This window comes from Labrus mixtus, chromosome 8, assembly GCF_963584025.1.
Source record: "Labrus mixtus chromosome 8, fLabMix1.1, whole genome shotgun sequence".
Taxonomy (NCBI): Eukaryota; Metazoa; Chordata; class Actinopteri; order Labriformes; family Labridae; genus Labrus; species Labrus mixtus.
Window position 1 is genome coordinate 26313385 of NC_083619.1, and position 22135 is coordinate 26335519.

The following is a 22135-nucleotide window of genomic DNA, read 5'->3' on the forward strand; positions in this document are numbered from 1 at the left end:
TGTTGGCACTAAGAAAAGCAACCCAGATATGTTCAACCTAGAAAATACATAAAAACATGATAAGTGAGGGCAGAGCCAAGAGGAGGCCTTACAGCAGAATCAACAGCAGTATGAATCAAACTAATGTGCCTCTGATGTATTATTCATAACAATGAACAAAGACTAGTGATGAACGGTGAGCAGTACAACAACACACACCGCCCCCCCCATCCCTCCCGGCCTTGTATCATTCAACTAACGCGCCGCTATTGTCTGCTGCAGCCCTGCCGTGCCGACATCAAACAATGCTGCCTTGAGTGCAACTTCCTCATGGTCCATTGAACAAATGCACTCGAGCTGGTCACTCCACTATTTGTTCAACAACTGGAACTATATAACACTGTATTGAGTCCACGACGCTGAGTGATTAAATATGAATAGTTTTACAGATGTATCTGGTGGACAACATGTACAATGATGGATTTGAGGGTTAACATGTCTCTTGAACTCATGTCAAAAGGGTAAATCCATACATGTTGGTGTAAACGGAGATTTGAGATCTCATGATATTCTGGTTTCAAAGCATTCCAGAGATATAGTTCTGTTTCTCTACCTTCACTGGGAACTGTTTGTTGTTCAACTTGTTACAGTTATAACTCCATCATGATTTTTTTTCTGCTCTTGTCCAATCAAGCAAACGAGTTCCAATGAGTATCAGGTCGAGGCAAGAGAAGAAAAAAAAACATTAGTAAAACTGAAATGAAAGTTAAAATGCCAAAAATGTAATCATCTGTTCTTTTTGCCTTTGTTGGATAGGACAGCAGAAGAGAGACAGGAAATGTTTGGAGGAGAGAGTGGGGCAAAGGGCTGAGGTCAGATTTGAACCCAGAGCCACTGCGATTAAAGGACCATAGCCTCGGTACATGGGGCATGCGACACCACCACTAGGCTATCGGCTCTCCCGTAAACATCTGTTTTAAAAAAAAAATCCTCCTCCCTGTCGTATATTTTTCTCAAACCTTACACCAGTTTTAAATCTGTATCTTTGTTCTTCACAGCTCCACATTCTCATTTTACTTTATCCTTCTAATTAATGGGTGAAGAAACGTCTGTCTTGATTAACTTTTCCGGAAAAAGTTGATTTTTTGTTATTTTACTTCCTTGTGTCTCCTCACATTTGTTGCGACTGTCTACATTTCTTCTACCTTTAGACCTTTCCGCTGATTCCTGAGCTCATAAATCCAAGGGGGAAATCTACAAAAATACAGGTATATGTATAATTGATACGACCTCCAACAGAGGAAAGTCATTAACATGTTGTGTCTCAACCTGTGTGTGAGAACAGAAGTGTGAGGGTCAGTGAATGAAAGCCTTGACTTCCAGCTTTACTTTTTCACTTCCTAACTATGCCAGGAAACTCCAGGGGGCCGTCTTATCTTTAACCCTGAAAGGTGGAACTTTTCCAGCCCCAAAGCCCCCCAGGAGTTTATTTGCAGAGCTTTTTCCTGCTTGCATTGGAAAACTTTAATGTTAGCAAAACGACTTGTTGGGAAATTTGATTAAAATGCGGCACAAAATACAGATGTAGTAAAAAAAACTTTTTGTATTTGCCATATCATGACAGTAACCAGGCAGCTCAAACATGCAGCATATCTGTTTCTTTATCAGGTCCAAAAGAATGACTTCATCTAGAAGTAATATATCTGCAATAACTGCCCAAAATCATTTTATCCATCACAAAAAAAACATGTAGTTGGGTTATAATGATGTTAAGTAAAACACAGCAGCACCACCAACATATCCAGTTTATTAACTCCAGACACACACAATGGAAAAAACCAGAGCCAGTCAGCCTTGTTAAAGACCAGGAAGCTGTCATATGTGATCCTGCTAATCTCCATGATAAGTAACACAGTCGCTTGGTGTCTTTGGAACGCAGCTGACCTGATGGCTGGTACCTTTGTGACCCCTGAAGCTATGGGTCACGGCCTAAGTGTCAGCATGAACAGAAAGGTTCATATGTTAGCAGATGTGTGTTAAACGTAAAGAAAATACAGAGCCAGAGGGATCAGAATTGTTACTTAGTTTAGCTCAGGTTAGTCCACAATAAACACAGTAATTCAGTGTGAATTCCGCTCCACTGTTTTACAGATGAAATACATCTCCTCTCCTGAGATAGTCGCTCAACCTTGTAATCAAAGGTACATCATCATTAAGGCAACCTATAGAGCCCTCCTACACACCAGAATACTGCCCAGGAGAGTGCAGAGCCGAGAAACTCAAATAAAGGGATCAAAGATCTCCAATCCTCTACTCTGACAAAACACTGTAAATCAATCAAAGAAAGAGCAACACTGCAATACAACTATACGGCTAAAAAAAAAAGAAAAAACCCCAGAGAGACAGGGAAGAGATGAGCTTCATCCGGACAGGCTCACTCAATATCTGGCACTGCTGTATGAGGCTGAAAGGTCGCAGTGTGGCTTTTGTTGAGTGGAGCGTCTCTGGGACTCAATAACAGGACTGTGGCTTGCTGAATGGGCTTGCCAGCAAAAACTGTTTACGCTGAGATGCACCCTGCCTTTCATAGTCGGGCGTGCCTCCTGAAAAGCCGTCTGTCTCGGCCGTATGCCTGGGAAGGAGGAAGCTTTGAGAACATGCAAGGGTCTGCATTGTGGGAGCACTACGACGTCAGGATGCGCTGAACTGGATGAACTGAGGGACTGCAGAGAAAGACGCTGTGTGAATAACTGATTTTTATTATTTTCTGTCTTTTCAAAGATGAGTTAGGCTAATCTAAGGGTTGTTTGTGATCAGCTGGATACTTATCCTTCTAGCTCTGTTGCACTTATTTTTAGTGACGCTGCTGTGATCCTAATTCAGACATCTGCAAGTGAAGGCCAAATGATTCAAATGTTAGAATGGCAAGGTCAGGGACTGTTTTAAAATTTTGATAAGCAGTTGTTTATCTCAGTCATTGTATCAAGAATCCTGACTAAATGTCTTATCATTAACTTAACGATGAATCTAAAGTGAATCTTTTTATAAAGACATGCATCTGACTGCAGAATCTTCAGACCAATGAAAAGTGGTTAGTTTGAGAAGTGTTCTGGTTTCTAATTTTTAGTCCAAGTAGTATTGACTAATCATCTCAGAGAGTTTTTTTATTTGTATGCAAAGAGGCAGAATTGATTTGCCAAAGTGCAATACAGAACCTTGAAAGAAGGGTGCTTCTTTCAGATTTGAGAGGTCTGCAATCAGGTGAAATTTCAATCACACAACCACAAAGCCTCAATATGTTCCGAACATGCATACCGAAAACAAAGATTTAATAGCAAGGCAAAAAAAGCAACTTTCCTTGCATCATTTGGCAAACAAGAGGACGTGATACAAGCTGGACCTTACTCCAAACTAATAGGCTTCGTCCGATCTGTGCTGTCACTTTCAAAATCCTGCATGACATTGACGCCCCTTCCACGGATCCCAATCAAAGCATACCAACAGATAGAGGGTAGGCCTCTGCGGTGCATTGCACAGTAAGTGGCAGAAGCAGCTGATGGACAGAGTCCTAATCCTGTGGATTATAAATGAATGGCCTCATTCACACAGGCCGCTCTTCCCATGCCAATTCCAGTTTCCAATCGGACCTACCACCAACTGCACACGGGCATAAATCTAAGAACTATTCCCCTTGGAGGACTTTGGTGACTTTTAGTGGATCATTTTGCCCTTGAAATGAATGCAAAAAGCTGAGGGTGTCCCGCATGGATTTGGTGCCAGTAAAAAAATGCAACAGCTGTATTGGAGCCAACGAGCCACCAGCTGGCCCAGGAAGACCATCTGAACACATATAGAGCTCAGAGAAGTGCCGAGGCCCGCTCAGTGGAGAGAGATTCAAGTGGATCTTGTGTCTGTTTTGCGCCGAGGGCTCTCGCGGCGAGTGGTTACAAGTGGGGTGACCTTGAGGGTACAAGAGCAGCATTGTTGGTTCTCACTTCAAAGTCGCAGATGAAAGCATCACCCCCCCGAGCATGAAGCGCTGTGTGAAGGACTCTTAACAAAAAGGCGGCCAAGCCAAGACACGTCAGGGTTTCTTAAAATCTTATCCGAGTCTATTTCATCTTTAAATTAAGGGGCTTGTTTTGCCTTCATGCAAATGAACAGTGGAGTCATTTAAATCACACCTCGCTCTTAATAATAAAAGGGATTGTACTCTGTGATACCCTATCTATTTCATTTGCCAATAATCCTTATTTCATAAGAATCAACTTTTTAATTAAAAGCCACAGTCTTAATTAAACATTTAATTAAACATGGGTAGTCATGGGATTCCCATCTCGAATGTGACTGATGTACTAACGAGGCCTGCCAGCCTGTTAAATAAACATTTACTGATATAGCGATACACATAGTAAGAGAGCAGTGCATGTCGTGAATACGTGCCCCCCCCCCCCCCCCCCCCCATCCCCCCCACTCGATCCGAGAAGCTGCAGCGGTTAGTTTGTGTAATCTTATCAGATGGTGGAACTCGGCCCTACATCCCTCTGACAAAGAGACGGCAGCTTGTGGAGCCTTTCTCTGCTGTGAAAAATGAACTGAGATCCCGAAGATGATAATCCAAGTCTATTGATCGAAGGCTCACAGATGACTGGGAGACTGATGCTCTTGCCTAACTGGTGCTAGCGGCTGATGCTCCATCTGCGAGGCGATGTAAGGCAAAGTCCCCCGTTATCTGCAGAGAAGCTGTGAAGATTGGGCCTGTTGCTTTTAGGTAACAGAAGAAGACAACATAGATCTTTTTGCATAAGCATCCTTGGACTGGAGAAGCCAATTTGTAATATCTCTCGTGACATCGAGCAGCAACAGTCTGAGTAGTTTAAAAAGTTGGTGGATTTATGGTACAAACATAGCTGTGATACATCGTTTCATGTCTGTGTATACAATAAAGCTAAAGAACAACCAAAACGAAGACTATTTTTCATCTTTTCATGGCAGGAGTAGTTTGCTTATTGCTTCGGCTTTATATTGAATATCCAGATTGAATTACTATAATGATGCTTCATTATTTGGTAAATGCAAACTTTGTGAGGTCATCTGCTGAAAAAGAACAAAACATATTCAGTGGATCTCTCTCGATGCATTAAGATGACAAAAAGGATTAGGTCAGTTGCTTGACTACTCACAGCCTCACTGGTGTCTGGTGATGCAGTGGAGAGATTAAAGGGGCCAAGAGGCCACTGAGTGTGTGTTGTGTCTGAGGCCATTTAGGGCTCTTATTAACCCACTCTTGCTTTTTGCTCTGGATTACACTGGCTTAACCCTGAAACACAGACAGAGCCACATTGATCTGCACCACCTCAGCAATTAGATGCCAATCGATACAATATCTCCACACTTAGCAACTCATTATCAACTCCCTGGCATTTGCCTCATCATGTCAATTGACTAAGTAGGGATGTAGCGGGGCAGGCATGTTGATGAACCGCACAAACACATCTGTTAGAATGCAAAAGGAAGATAAACAGCCGAGCAGAATTTCCCCGTGCTGTGTTAGAGCTCATTTTGTGAAGGACATTCAGAGGCTAATGAATCTCGAGCTAACACGTTCTGTAACCGCGGCTCGGTCAGACACAGTCATGGCCTGGCTCGCATCAAAATGCTTTATTTTTCCTACAGCCTAATGAAAGATTTGAATGTTTCTTAAGGGTGTATGGGTTGTGAAATCACATCATGGTGTTCTCATCTTGTGGAGTTTTATAAGCAGAACTTGTTAATGTGTAATATTTGTTGTTTGTGGTTGACGTTTTTATGTGTTTCTCTATTTACATGTTGATTGTTCTTTGTTTCTATTGCTTTTTTGTTTTGATACTAAGGCTGGAGAAGCTCGGGTTCAAGATAACGTATCGCATCATATTGACTGTATTGTTTCGGTGGAAGGATATGCCTCAAGGTGTATGCCTCGAGCGCAGGAGTTCAAGTATCCTGGGGTAAAATGGATCGTGGGATAAATAGGTGAATTGGTGGCGTTGGACCGTCGTGGTGAAGAGGGAGTTGAGCCGGAAGGTAAAGGCCACGATTTACCGGGAGATCTACGTTCCACCCCTCACCTATGGTTACGAACTGTGGGTAGCGACCGAAAGAATGAGATCGTGGACACAAGCGGCCGAAATTAGTGTCTTCTGAAGGGAGAGAGATAGGGGGAGGAGCTCGGAGAAGAGCTGCTGTTTCTTTGCATTGAAAGGAGTTTGGGAAACTGATCAGGATGCCTCATGGTCGCCTCCCTTAGGAGGTCTTCCGGGCATGTCCAACTGGGAGGACACCCAGTGGTAGACCCAGAGCTTTCTGGAGGGATTATATATCCCATATGGCCTGGGAACACCTTGGGATCCCCCAGGAGGAGCTGGAAAACGTTGCTGGGGAAAGGGACAACTGGGGCGACTTGCTTAGCCTGCCGTCACCGCGACCCGGCCCCGGATAAACTTAAGTAAATGGATGGATGGATGTTTTGTTTTGTTTGGTATCAAATTGTACTGTATCTAATCATATTCTTAGAGGGCCCAGCACCAATATTCAGACATTGGACGCTTAGAAACTGAGCTTGTGTTTATGTTAATTGGGAGAGTAATTTAGCATTTAAGTTATCAAAGTGCTGCAGTAGCTGGAGCAGTCGCTGGATTACTCTACAGATAAATACAGGTAGATGTGAATGACATTACAGACTCATAGTTGGATCAGCTAAGGTTAAGTATGTGTTTGAGAGTGAATGGAAAAATGTCTTTCATGCCTGCATTATACAGTAATACTTTGGTTCTTACTCCATCAATGAAACCGCCTAATAAACTCTATGCATGCAAGGATCTGGAGAGTTTGGAATAAAAAAATCAGAGCGCCACTTCTCTAAAAACGATTATTTCGTGCAGCACATAAATCCTCATGCAGATCCCCTCCTGCAACTTACAGTAGCATTCATTCTGAGCCTCGGCAATCCCACAGGGTGTCAACACTTGTGCAAAGCAGACAGTAAACATTGGAATCCATCGACGGAACGGATTGAATTTAATTGGTTTTCAGTTTTACGGGGCTTCTCTATTTTTTCTGGGGGCTCTGCTGGTCAGAAATGTCAGAGATGGTAATATAATATTTGACTGATATTAATGCATTCACACATCGACACACACACATTTTAAAGTCAGATGGGTTGCTGCTCTTGGATTCCAAGCTGTGGCGCCACTGGAGGCAATAACGGCGTGGCATACAGCAATATGCCTCCTTTTAATTCATGGGCCAATTTCATGCTTGCACACATCAGCGTATCGATGCCGGCACTGCTCGCTTACAAGCAAATAAATTGGACTGCGTTGCTGATATCTGTAATGGTGTCCTACTTTAACGAACGTGGGGAGCAAGACGTCCAATGTGGGACATTTAAGTTTCATTACTTAAATCCCCCCAATGGATTGTGTGCTCGAGCCACATTTGAATATGTCACCGTAATATCTGCTGGGGTATTTCACATGTGGTTTAGCGGGAGCGCCAATCCCATTTCATCACAGATGCTTTCAATACGTTCTTTAAAATATACTCTGAGATTGCACAATATATCAGGATTAAAATGAGGAGGGATTGTGTTGGATATAATCTCAGGGATGCCATCAGCAGAAAATACTACAGGATCAGATGTCGTGCCAAACATCAGTCTCCCCTGCAGCCTCTGTTTACACACAATTGCTGACTACATCAGGGGCGTCTTGGCTGTCTTTATCAAAGACATGTAGGTACATTAACATAGTTAACCATGCAAACTGCATTTAGTGAGTAATGTACTAATGTGTCAGCGTTTTGGAAGATGCAAAGGCAAGAATCTTGCATCCCATCGAGGGTGGTGGGGTGTGGGGGATGTACAGAGTGTATGATTTGAAAGGTCCTTTCAACTGTCAAAATTGATTTCTATCAACCATGGTGTCAAAGGATTGCTAACCTTTTACTCACCTCATGTCAAACAGTGATACAAATGTTCTACTATGTAGGCCAAAAATGGACAAACCTATTTGATTTGTGTTTTAATCTGTTTCAACATTATCACTCTTTATATGAAGAGAATAAATTATACTGCAATATTTTAATTATTAAAGCCATTGGAAGACAGTTCTCAAATAGTTTTTTTATATAGAGTATAAAAAACAACAATTTGAGTTTATCACTGGGATATTATTTATAGGTTTCAATATTCTCAACATATTCAAAAAAACATCAATAAAGTTTCTTTTTATGTTTTTGCCATCTCTTGAATTTTTTTTAGCAAAAATCTTTGAATTTCTGAAACTTTCTAATTTTTATTCATCTGATACCAAAGCCTTGTCACTAAACCCCTTTAGGGTCTCATAGTTCTTTTTGAAGGTACACTTCAGAATTGGTAAAATTTAAAAGTCTGGTTTGTCTTTTTATTAACACATTGTTAGATATTTACATAACATCGGAGAGCTGTCTCCTCCAACCTCCTCAATGCTCACGCAGGTTTTCATGTCATGGACACCGAAGCTTCAGTGCTCAACGTTTCTGCTCGTGGAGCTTATTAGAAACATGCAGAGGCTTTTTAGGTCGGGTACAATCACTTCTATTTGAACCACTTCTCTTGACCCGCTTCCATCGCTGCAAACACCTGCTGGTTTGCTGATTGCCTGGCAAACTGAGGGGTGTCCAAAACGGCCGTGTGGGGTTCGCCTTCAAACCAGAGCATTCAGGACTAGAATCTAAAGTTAGAAGGAGGACATACTGGCTGCTGCATTGTTGTCATGTTTCTTTAATGTCTGATCATACAGTAAGATCACTTTATCATTTAATTAAGTAGATATCTTACTGATTGGACCTTTAACATAAAATAATCTGTTTGGTCAGGTTAATGCACAGAAATGACCAAAGACATGTTCAGAAGTCCCTCTGGGGACAAATAAAGTTTTTTGAATTGAATTGAATCTAATATTGCAGTGGATGGGTTTACATTAGACAAAGAATGACTGAAGTGTAATACTTTTGTAAAACAAAAAACTGCTCACTCACTAGATTGCCATTCCTTTCGTCTTCTTACTTTGATATGCTCAACAGGTAAATAGATATCTGATCGTATCTATATATTAAAAATGGCTCTTGATCTAACATGTCTATGAAGTTGTCTAGCTTTGATGTACCGGTGACAAAACAGCGTTTAGTCTCATCCATCACTGACAGATGACGATCTCCTCTCTGTGCAGAAGGAAGTATAATAAAAGCAAGCAGCTGAATCATGAGCTGGTGGGAAACGAGACAAATGTTCTGTTAACTCTTTCTTTCCTTTCCCTCCCTTGGGTCATGAAATTTGAATTTTTTCTTTTCTTAAAAATACTCAACAGATTTCTGCTTGCTCTTTCAGATTTCAGGTCATGTCTCCCTCCATCTATATCTGTATCCATCTCAGACAGATACAAACACACACTCTCTCTCTCTCCTGCTGTCTCTATCCCACCTTGCTCCATCGCTCTCTTCCCACACTGACACTGGCTTCAGGGTTAGCAGGAGACGGCATCTATCACCCCTCACTGTTCAATCAGTCAACAGACAGATCTGTGCCGTCAGATAAGCCACTTATTGTAATATATCTGAGCTTCAAAACAGCGTTATGATCCCACCAATCATAACTAATGCTTGCAGGCCACTAGTCTTTATGATTCATGGGCGATCAGCATGATTCAGCACATTCAGCCACCTGGGGGAAACGGTAACCAAGCAACAAGGACTGGATAAAAGGGTCTTCTGAGTTAATGGCTCTACCACAGCCAGCATTGCACCCTACTAATTATTCCTTTCTGTGTCAACATGGCTCGTAAAGTAGGCTCTCCTCGCCCATTAACTTGTAGTGGTGCTTTAAACAACTCTGCGGAGAAGAGAGAAAACTAGTTTCAACGCGCCTGTACCAACAAGAGCTGTGTTTTTCCTACAGGTTGTGCAAATGACTGGCAGAGTTTGAGGACGTAAAGTGTGAGATGAAAGTGTGAGGGGAAGAGGAGGGGATTTCAAACCAGGAAGGGTGAGAGTGCCGTCTTATCAGCGGTGGATTAGGGAGGCATTAAAGAGTCCAACTTTTTTTTTTTTTTTTTTTTTTACATTTTTATGAGGTCTCAGCTAAACTGAACACTGATAACAAGGCCCCGACTTTTTTCATACTCATGAATAAAGTTCAGTCTAAATCTCAAAACTACAATTTGCACAAGCTCTTTGACTCACGTCTTTTCATGCTGGCAGAGCTTCACAGAGAGTTTCCCAAAAAAAAAAGATTCATTCTGTTTCTGTTGAGGAAAGACTGGATTCTTAAAAGTACTGGTGGGGCGTCAGATGGGGTAGTGGTTATGTCAGGCGCCCCAAGTACAGAGGTTATAGTCCTCATGGCAGCGACCACAGGTTCAAATCCAATCTTGGCCCTTTGCTGTCACCCCCCACCCTCTCCTTCCACAATTCCCTCTCTTTCTCCAGCTTTTCTATCCAATAAAGGGAAACTTGGGCTGAAAAAAAAAAAAAAAAGTAGTGGTTTAGCTTTGATTTAAGGCAGGATGCCAAGTGGTTACTTTGACATCAGTATAAAATGAGTGCAGAGTAAATGAAAATATTTCTAATTGAAAGCAGGAATTGTTGATTTTACCCCCAAATTTCCCCAAAAATAAACAGTAGAAGCATCATGAAAGAGCTACATAGTTATGATGAAAACTCACTTTAACTTAGCTTTTGGCACTTGTACTGTATGCTTAGTAAACTACTGGTGGCCAATATAGGCCTAAATGGTTTATAATATTTAAGTTTGTTAAATAAGGGCTAAACAACCCTACATTGAAACAAAGTTTGGTTGGAAATATGTCTTTAGTTGGTGCAGAAATGGAACAGGAATATATAACTATACAACAGTTACCATTCAAGTTCAACACCCTCAACCTGAACCTGCATACAGACACTGAAAACATTTATAAAAAAGAAAAATAAACTTGATTCAAAAGAACCATTCAGGAATCAGATTTGGTCAGAAAGAGAAGCAATAAAAAAAAATAACCCTACACCAAAATGTGTGAACCCAAACAGATCAAAAAGCAACAGATGACGTCATACCTGAATCCATTAAGTAGAACTGATAGGAAACAGGAAGATCTCTTGATGCATGCAGGGACAACTGCTGCAGTGCAGAGGGATTCAGACTTTGCAATATGACTCAACGACTATTTATGACTTTAAAGCTTTAGAGACAGAGTGCGATGTGTCATATTCTGAAAGAGAGTAAAACAAGAGGCAACACAACATGTAACTAAGAGCATGAAGTCTAACAAAGAACCTCTACTAAAACTCTGGATTCTTTACTTTGTATAATTTGAATTCTAACACAATGATCTTTTAGTTTGAAAGACTGATAAAAACCTGATTCATCTTTGTATGTATCAAAAGGCTAAAAAATACCCTGCAGCCTCCATTAGCTAGCTCGACAATAACCCAAACAATAGGAGGTGAGCAGTCTGTTAATGCGACAATATTCACAGCAACCAGTGAAAGGATTCATCTCCTCTATGACAGCAGAATGGATCACTCTCTAAAGGCAGAAAAAAGGAAATGAGCGACCAGTCTGAGAACGAAAAATGTGAGATAACAGTCATTTGAGGTTGCAGCTCAGGCGGTTGTAGCTGAAGGAAATAAGTGGACCTCGCCTAAATTAGAATTCCAATCGCAGTTTTGGTGAGAGAGGTAAGGGTCTGACTGATGCATATCTACTCTGGCTGATGGATTTTGGCGTGGCTGGGATGAGTGAGGAAGGAGAGCAGGAAGGAATGAAGGGGAGGGGAGGTAGGATGACATTAAGAGTGAAATAGGAAATCGAATTGGAGCAGTCTAATTTCTGGGGCAGGCATCATAGTCCAGCTCGTATGGTGCTCCCTCTTCCTCTCTGTCACAGGGACTCGGGGGGGTGACGGATGGACGTCTCACTTGTAATGGTTCCCATTTTCGGAGAGCAGTATAATACTGCCCGACGGAAGCATCAGCAGCATCTGATAAATCATAATCTAAGTCAAATTAGGATCCATTATCATCAGGAGGCAGGGGGGGCCTTTCACTCTGTTTCGGGGCTGCATCGGAGGAAAATGAGACTAGCGGCATCTTGTGACAGCAGGCAATTTTGAGAGAGAAAGAGTGAGCGGCTGATGTATGATTGCCATGGTAATGCGTGTGCTGGATGCCAGGGAGAATGCTCGACAACGGCTGGCAAAGCCATGTTCATAACACGAGGCCCGCGCTCATGATCATTGGAAACATCTATAAAGACAAAAATATATGAATGTGTGTCAAGATGCTACACATACTTTAAAAATGTTCTCTTTTTGTTTCAATAAAAATGTCAAACTACGACACATGCCCAGTCATATCCCAGCAGCATTTGAGTTCTCAAATCCTCCCATGCACAATAGCTGAAAACAGATTTGTTTTTCCAATCAATCTCACCGGGGGAATGGAGCTGAAGTGCGGCGCTAGTTCAGCACGCATTCATTAAAAACTGGGACTCTACACTACGAGCTTCATAAAATATTCAATATACAGTAGCTTTTAGAGGCGAGGACTTGTTTTCCAGACCACCAAAACAAATGAGATTTAGTGCAAAAATCACTTTTCTGATGTGTCGGCACCTGAAGCTCTACGGCTGGACGTTACTTGTTTTTTTTGCTACATCATTTGGAACAGCCATCTCCTTGAGCTTTTATCTCACTGCAAAAAAAAAAAAAAAACAGAAACACAATGGACTTCACTGTAAGTGGGTGTTTGGAGCGAATCAGCCTTGCACAGAAAAAAAAATTGCCACTGGCTGTGTTAGTGAATGATGTTGCTTTGGGTAATGGTGAGACTAAAAAAAAAAGTCTGATCCAGGAAGTCTTTGTTGGAGTAACAGATAACCACACTTCAGGGCTTATCAGCCAACAACACAATGTGCATTGCCTCTATAGTACCATGAGAAAGGATTTGAAAAATGTCAAAACGTATCAAGAGTCAGCTTAATTGTTTTGACGGACAACCTACACTTTTTTTTTCTTCTAAACGAAGCCTTTTGTGTCGTCAACTGTGTCGACCTAGTTTCCATATTTCAACTTGGCTATCATAATAGGGTTGTGTATTTTCACACAGTGGTGTTGTGATTATGCACACGCCGTGATAATCCAGTGATGTCTTAAACATTTACTCAATTCTGCGCCGAATCAAAGCACACAATGAGATCCACAATATACCAGCAGTTCATTGTAGTTAGTAAGTGTTTCTGAACTCACAGGTAAACACATAGTTCTCTGGAGACAAGCTGTAGATGTAGAGATAGTGTCACTACGTTACAGCCAAGTGGCAACCACTGGTGTTAAAACATGAAACCAGGAAGTACAAAAACCTGCAGTTCATTGAGCGCCCACATGAAGCCGCCTTCAGGAGCCCGGGAAGTCACATACACACTCATTCAGAAAGCAGAATAAACACATTCACTGCCTGGTTAAAAAAAAGTAATTGGTCTTTGCTTACATCTTAAAAAGCAGATTGACAAAAGATGAAGTAATTTTGAATAATTTTTCATTTGGTGATTGAATTTGCTATTTTAGTAAGAGGGCCAACTCACGCCGTTAATCAGCTGCCAAGAAGCGTTTTCAGACCCGGGGAACTTTTTTCATTGTTCAAACAACAGTTGGAGGAGAAAGCCCTTTTCTCTTGCACCTCAAAGACGAGGGCAGTTCTGATAAATCAATTTAAACAGACTTTTAAAAACCCATCAACGACAGCTTGTAATATTAGCTTTGAAGAACAGACCAATTATTAAGTCTAAATGTGCAGGTTTTCTAACAAGCTCTTTTCATGTCATCAAACCAACAACCAATCAGCAACACACAAATCTGTATATTGAGTTGCTATACCACTCACTACCTGCTTCACATCTTCAATGTTACTATTTTTGGGCAACTGCTTTAGCTTTTTGTGTAGCTATTTTAAAACTTTATGCAACTCTTCATATTGTTGTTTTTAATGACTGCAAAGAAAGATTATACCTTCACAGATGCTCAGCTCCTACGATTTGTAAAAAAATACTTTCTTACTTCAAACATTGACTTCAAATTAACCTTCTGCTGGTGGAACAGATGTTTGTGTTGTTCAACTTCACATCTGTTAGCTGAAATCTCCTGAGTCCTGCAGTCATGTTGCAGGAAATCCTGGGTACCCTCCCTCCCTGTTCTCCACCAACAGATCCCCTACAGAACCAGCTGCAGCTGAGAATGCCAGCAGGAACACCATAAAGACCATCCTGCGTCTCTGATTCAAAGGAGGCCCACCATGAAACATCCATGGCAGCAGCAAGTTGCAGACACTTCCTCTCCCCCCCCCCCCCCTGCACCTCTTCCTGGCTTTCAACTGGATGCAGCCTGAACTCTGCATTGTGCCAACTGCTGAGACCGTTCACAGGTGAAATATCCTGCAGGTCTTGGTGAGTCAGGGGGAATTAATTCTGGAAAGACAGAAGAAGTGGAGGTAGAGTCTCTTTCTGCCACCATTTGTCTAACGGGTTGCTCTGGAGGCAGATATAATGCTGCTGCTGAGATTCTTTCTTATTTATTACCTGGAAACTTTGCAGCTAAGTATTAAGCCTTAAACTGCTGCGGAACTACAAAAATATTGACTATGAATGTTGGACAGACAGATTAAGACTGTACAGCCACCTCAGGCCTGCTCACTTTCCCAGCATATGGTCGGTGACATACAGCTACACAGACGCCGTTTCTCTCCTCTAACAGATGATGTATAAAGGAAGCCGTAAAAACCTCTCACTTATGGAATGACCTCAGAAAATAAATATTTTAAAGCCGCCGTATGATGGAGCAATAAAAGGTCGCAGTGCGTTCTGCTGTGAACAGGTGATACAGTAAATCCCCTGGAGTGGCTGTCTGGAGAAACCCCCCCCCCCCACCACCACCACCCACCCAGACCACTGTCTGCTTCCTGGCAAGACAAAGCTCCCCGACTCCTGTCAAAACATCTCCTAACTAGGTAGCCGGGGCTCCAGTCGTCCCCCCTGATGGAGGGCTGACTGCGCCCACACTGTGCGGAGGGTCTACACGAGGACTCTGGAGGAGACGCAGACAGGAAGAGTTGACAGGGTGACTACATTATAGCTGTGTGTGTCTAAAGTCTGCATATAGATGCGATGTCTCTCTGCTCTTTGTTTCTTCCCTGCAAACCCCGGGGCTATTTCTGGAGGTTTCATTGCATGTTCTGCTTTAAGTTACTGCTAAAATGTTATCGATAAGAAGCTAACCAAGTGATGCATTATGAAACAATTTAATGTCCTCTTGGAGACACTTGTCTTAGACTCCCGTGCTGCACACACTGAGCTGCCCAGTAGGATCAATTGGTGCTTACAGATGGCCAGTTGAAGGCGAGATACGTTAGTATAAAATACATTTATCCTGCTCGTCTTTTAGATTCTATATCTGAAACTGTATGAAAAGCTTTGTTTTACTCCGTATCCTTCTAAAAATAAGCCTACTTAGCAATCAATTAATGTATGTTAAGCCAAAAAAATATTTATTAAATGAATTTGTGAAGAGGCTTACAAATACGACCACAGCACCTGATGTTGGTTCTTTCTCACGTAATTGAATTTCTGTTGACGTCCTTTTGGTTTATTATTGAATTTTGAGGCCATTTCTCAAAATAAAGTGTGTAAATGTTCATTTCCTGTGTCTCTGAAGCGATATCGATCTTCCTGTTGTCAAGCTCTTTTATTGACTTCATACCTCACATGCTTCTTTTTACATTTTAAAAATGTTTTGCCTCGATGTCCAGGAGCTCGCAGTCACAATCCAACAAACAGGCTGATGTTAAATGTGTCACATGTTTCTCTGAGGACTGATACGATTGGACAACCAATGCTGTATTTACTAATCAAGAGTTAGCGTTCAACAAAGCTGTGTATTAATAACTGTTGGAATAGTTTGAGTTTGTTTATTCCATGTTTTAATAAATTCAACACACTTTGGACAAAACTTTTCATTCACAGTTTGATAAAATATGGGAACTTTTAAGATCATATTCCTGAATGTAAAGAGAGGCTTCAGAAATTAAATTCAGAGGGTTTTTTTTTCTCCTATTATTGCTCTAACATGTTTGCGATGATCTAAGAGCGGTCTCTGCAAAAAGACACCTGTCATGGTGGGGCTGGAGAGCCATAAATAAATGAACTAGGACATTTTAATTTCATCCAATTGTTTGAAAAAGTTCTTTGAAGACCCTCGCAGGTCCCTCGCTTTATCTGACGCAACAGGGAGACACATGGGCACCCACATGAAAGATGTACAAGAGCAAGCCCATCAAAAGAGCACCCATGGAGAACTCAAAGGGTGTCACATAGTCTTTTTTTTTGGCAGATACCCGTCACACTGTTCTCCACGGTTCAAATCCCACTTGGGGGGAGGGGGGGGGGGATCTGTCGATAGCACACTGTCAAGATCTCTGGATGGGAACACCTTATGAAAGCAACAGTAAGAAAAGAGATGGGGGGGGGGGGGGTGAGGCTGATGGTGGCTGATAAAGGAGGGGAAGAGGGAAGACAGTAAAGGAAGGAAGGATGAAGAGGAGGGGGGAGGGGGGATTGGGGAGGAAGGATGACAGGAGAGAGAGAGAGAGAGGGGGAACAAAGGAGGTGATTTTGTGGGGGATAAAGGTGATAAGAGGTGTGACAGGAAAAACCACAGCTCCATAAATAAATGTCTTCATGTGGTGAGTTTATTCTAAAAACACAAAAAAGGATATTTATGGGTCTGAAAGATACATCTTTGGAGATGTTCTGGATTTAAACACTTGTGATTTTCATGAAGACGTTTTACTCAAATTAAGAACACATAATACAAATCAAAAAAGGCTTTGGTGTAGCGAATAACATAATAGCAAATAACCACCTGTTCTTATCTGTTTCAATAGTGAACTACATAAAGTATGTGGAAACAGGAATTACATCAGATGTTGTCAGAGAGACGGGAGCAGAATGTGTTCCTCATCATCATTTTTTAACTGAACTCTCAGGAATTTTCATCTTTTGGTGATATGTTCACCCATAATGCACCGCTCCTCTAAAGTTTGAACCGGGGTCTGAAAGTAGGTTTTGCATCGGTGGACATCGCCTTTCTGGAATGAAAGCAGGAAAAGGAGCTGCTGGAGAGATTGGGTGTATTTCTCAATGAATATATAATACAGATCATTTCTCATTTAAGATGGAGCTGGAGGTTATGAGAGATAGTGACAAGTCAAGGGATGGATGAAAGGAGGACTGGAGGATATATAGGAGGGAAATATTTATAGATCGGGGCGGACGAGGAGGAGGAGAGAAAGTGATAAGGCCGAATGAAATCACAAAAGGAAGAGGAAGGGTCCGATGAGGGCCTTCAGAAGGACTTCAAAGAGATCAGAGTGGACTGAGGATGTCTGGGAGGAGATGGTGTGCAGACAGAAATTAAGAATATGGACATGTCTAAGCTAAGTCAGCTACATTTTAAAACTCCTCTTAATCTTATCATCGAGCACATTTCCAGCCAGTTCAACACAGACAAAGTTTGCGTTCTGACACTGTAGAGAAGGCCGAGCCCTCGGGGGGGTGCTGAGGAACTGAACGAGAGAAGAGGCAGACGAGGGTGCAGGCTACGTTCTGGCATGAAGAGAATTAATCCCTGGAGGTCCTGCAGCCAGCTGCTGACACAGGCTGGTTTTATAGCGAGCCACGGGGCCATAAATAAGGCATTATGGGTATGGGGGGGGGGGGGATGTGCTGGGCTTTAAGTGTGCCACTTTAAAAGGCCCCTTTTTTGCTATTACTTGTGTGTCCAGGCTGTTTGAAGTCATAGACCGATGTGTGTGTGGAGCGGTGACCTCAGTGAAGCAGCGCTGTAATTCAAAAAAAGAGCCAGCTGAGACATAAGTCATGAAGCCCTGAGGGACAGTGACCGTCTCAAGATCATCATCTCCCTCTCCATCCTGTCTGTTGTGCTGTGAATCAGATCGTCAGAGCTGTTTTAAAACAGTTACTGATGGTGGTCATCTCACTGAGGAATAAGTACTTTACATTATACTGTGTTGGGTATTATTGAGTGTTACGCCCGTTCAGACTGTGTGTTCAGAGCCACGCCCCCCTGTGACGTCTCGCCTTCTGCTGTTAATGTCATGGAAGCGGGGACGTAGCAAGACTAAAAAGGAATGTTTGGGTTGCTTAGCAACAGTCCAATTTGCATTGAGAGGTGGAACTAGAGGAGGTGGCCGGGCAAAAAATTGAATCCGTAGCTTGAAGGACTGCGGCCTTGTAACTACCGTATGTCAGAACCTCAGCCGAGCAGACAGTCAGAGAAACATTACTCCCTCCTGTGGGACGATGCTTAAACATAACGATATCATTTAAACAATTACAATACAAGTGCAATCTGCATCAACTGCATCTGTTAAAGACAAACAGAAGTCAGAGGGTAACGCAGCCTAAATATGTTGATTCATATTTCAATTCCACTTGTGTCATTTTATTTAATATGTTCTATACATATATAGCTTACTCAATGCTGTTATATGTTTTAGGTTGTATTTCTCGGTTCAACCTAGAGGAAAAAAAAGCATGCGGCTGTGGCTCAGTTGGTAGAATCGGTCGTCTCTAAACCAGAAGGCCGGGGGTTTGATCCCCAGCTCCTGCAGCTACATGTACGATGTGTCTTTTAGCAAGACACTTAAGCCCAAGTTGCTCCTGCTTCATTGGCTGCGTATGAATGTGCATGAATTGATTCGTTAATACTGATGGACACATACACAGCAGCCTCTTCCATCAGTGTGTGAATTTGTAGGTGTGACCTGCGGTGTAAAAGCTCTTTGAGTAGTCAGAAGCTATATAAGCTCAAGTCCATTTACCATAAAGATGAGAAAATAAAGAACTGACAAACAAAACACTTTTACCTTATAACATACTTACTACCTGAGAGGCTGACTATCAGGTAGCACCTTGACTCTTATAAGGAAATAATCAAATAGTATTTGATTATTTCCATGAAGTGTATGTTCTCTGAGAGTTTAGACTAAAGTGGATCATAGCGGGTTTTGCAAATAGCAGGTTTGTTTTAGCCCTCTCGGGGTCAGATGGGTGGAGCTTACCTCACAGGGCAAGGCAATCAGTGTCAATTATCTCAATGTGTCATTAACATGTAATTCAATTTCGTGCACTTTTCTGTAATTAACCATGTTTGGGAATCATCTGCCTTGAAGTGGTTGACTCCGCCCCCTCTTGTGCTCCCATGCGTGCATGAAAACAAACCCCTCTTTAAGTCATTTGCAAAATGTATGCTGCATGATCCGGATCTGGTTTGCAGGAAAGAGAACTGCTTGTGATGCACTAAAGCATAAAACTAACTATTAACATATAAATACCACTTGTCATACCTTCTGCTGTGATCGTTCGGTCGCTGGGTTTTCATGGTCCACGGAGCGTGAAAAATCCAGAAAATTTGACAGGATACACGGGTTAGGTAATTCCAACATGTGTTTTTTTTTTTTTCTAAAGCAATACTGACACCAATGCCCTCTGAAAATAACTCTGGGAACATGACAGGGATAAATGAGTATATGTGTCTGGATTAGTGTTAGTGATGGAACGTTCACAGCCAAATCTACTGTTTTTAGACGGATTAGACGGCAAAATCTGGATGTGCAACATACGGCATTAAATGTTTAATATACGGAAATACCTGCTAAAAAAGCATAAGCTTCCTTTTGTTGAGGATTACTTGTCTCTTAATGACACAATGTGGGTTTTAAGTAAGAGACCTATAATTGGACATGCAAGTGAGCAAGAGGAGAATGTGTCTCAGGAGGAAGAAATGCCAGAACTTTGTAACACGTTCTGGTTCACTCTTTGGAAATCAGAGCAGGAGTTAATTAATCCCTTTATTTTTATCCTTTAAGGTTTTTTTTTTTGTCTTTACTTCATTTTGCTTTACTGGGGATTTCTTGATGACTGAGCTGTTGAGTTATTTAAAATATCAAGCCCTTTCTCCTTAAAGAAACTTCTGGAAACAATGAAATACAGATATACAGGTTTAAAGGTGAAATATTATGTAAAATACACTCTACACTAATATTTGTCTTTAGCCTGTCTACAAACCCTCCAATTATGAGAAAAGTTCATCCTCTCGTTTCCGTCTTTTGCCTGCTCCACTTTTCAGAAAAAGTGTGCTCAAACAGGCCGTTTGGAGATTTTCCCTTCATGACATCACAAAGGGCAGTAACCCCTCCCCCAGGTCGGTGACACTCCCACAGCTAGGTGTTTGTTCTGCCCTCTGAGTCTGCCTTCTCACTGTAAACAATAGGACATGGAGCGAGAAAGACAGAGACACCCAAGCCCTTTCAGAGAGGGGGCGTGGTCAGACACCGCTCATTTACATATTTAAAGGTACAGACACAGAAACAGCCTGTTCTGAGCAGGGCTGACATAGAGGGGTTTATAGACATGATCAAATACAGGATCAGAGTGGATTTAGAACAAGAAACTTCACAGACATGTTTTGGGGAGCTCTGAGACTTATTTAAACTTATTAAAAAGGAGGAGAATATGCAACCTTTAAAACAGGTATAGACTAGACTGACTGAAGACCAGTATAAACCACAAGCTTCAATCATGCTTATATTTCCCCAGCAATGAAAAACGACTCCTGTGGTTGAAGACTGATTACAGAGGACAGAATGTAACCCTGGAAACTCTTGATTTCCTCAAACGGCACAAGTCAAACGGCAGTTGAAAGAAAGAGAGGTGGTTTCTGAGCAGGCGGTTGTCATCACGTCTTCTGGATTTTCAGCTACAGAAATCAGATCCACCAGGAGGGGTAAGGTCACGACGGCCCTCCCCAACCCTCTGTGCACTGTGAGTGGGCTTCTCTGCCACTGGAGCTCCCCTCATGAGACGGATCGTTTACTCTGCATTCTCTCAAAACCACATATGCAAAAGTATGAGGAGAGAAACACAAAGGCTTACAAGTCTGTACTCATTCCTCTTTTTTTTATGTGAATTGAAACACAGCTCTTAAATAAGAGGATTTGATGCTGTTAAGGATTTTAATCCATCCATCCATTATCTATACCGCTTATTCCAGTTTGGGGTCGCAGGGTCTGGGGGTCTTAACATGCCCTTCAGTAAAACACCTCCTCTCTTTGAAATGCATCCTGGATAAAGAGCAAGAGATGCAAAACCCTCCAACATCCCGTAATCAAAGTGACAGTCTTGACAAAGCAGAGTTAAATCCCCTCTTGATGCAGCGATCTGCTGACATTATGACACGTCTGCACACAGCTGACCGCTGACAGTGAGCGATGAACGGCAGGTCGGGAAAAAAAAAAAAAAAAACTGCAATCAATACAAATCTACATAACTCAGTCCGAAGACGCCATCGATAACGTCTCCGAGGTGAAACCAGACCACTGTGTCATTTCATCATCTCAGCCAATCACAGTGTGTCACTGAGGTCACACTGCTTTGTGCTGCCTGATTAAAAGTAAAATAAGAATTCAGTAGATGTAAATGAGGGGGGGCTGTGATTGGTTGAAGTGATTTGCTGGTAAGTGGAATGAGTAAGAGTCTGTGTGTACCCGCCGTGCAGCTGTGACATAAATCAAGCGTTAAAAGGACAGTCACTGGGACTCCAGCGCATATTGATTCGTCATTATTTGTGCTAAGAGGCCTGAGGGGAGAGCGGTGGTGGTGGTAGTGGATGTGTTGGTAATCTATTGGTGAAGATCGATAGGTCTCGCACAGGTCTGGCTGGTCCACTATGTCACTCCTCTTACGTATTCAACTCCTGCGCAGGAAAACAAAACGACCTGGTACGGGCGGGCAGCGTTCTCCAACTTGATCCTCTTGTGACGCCTCAAAGTGAAGCGATGACTTCTCGACACAGGCTGCACATGTGTAAAGTGCCAGCCTTTATGCCTTAAAAGATGTAGTTTAGATGTTTTAATTGAACTTAAAACAGTCGTGTGCAGTCAAGGTTGAACTGATTTCAGGGGTGTCAAGTACTTTTTTAAAATTTTTTTATCTGTAACAGCATGTCTCAGAAGA

The 22135-nt window shown here is 42.1% G+C and overlaps 1 protein-coding gene across 6 annotated transcripts in view; it reads right to left on the minus strand.

The window, feature by feature from the left end:
* Positions 1–22135, minus strand: part of pard3ab (par-3 family cell polarity regulator alpha, b) — a 270125-nt gene that overhangs the window by 17694 nt on the left and 230296 nt on the right. The gene's annotated exons all lie outside the window — the stretch shown is intronic.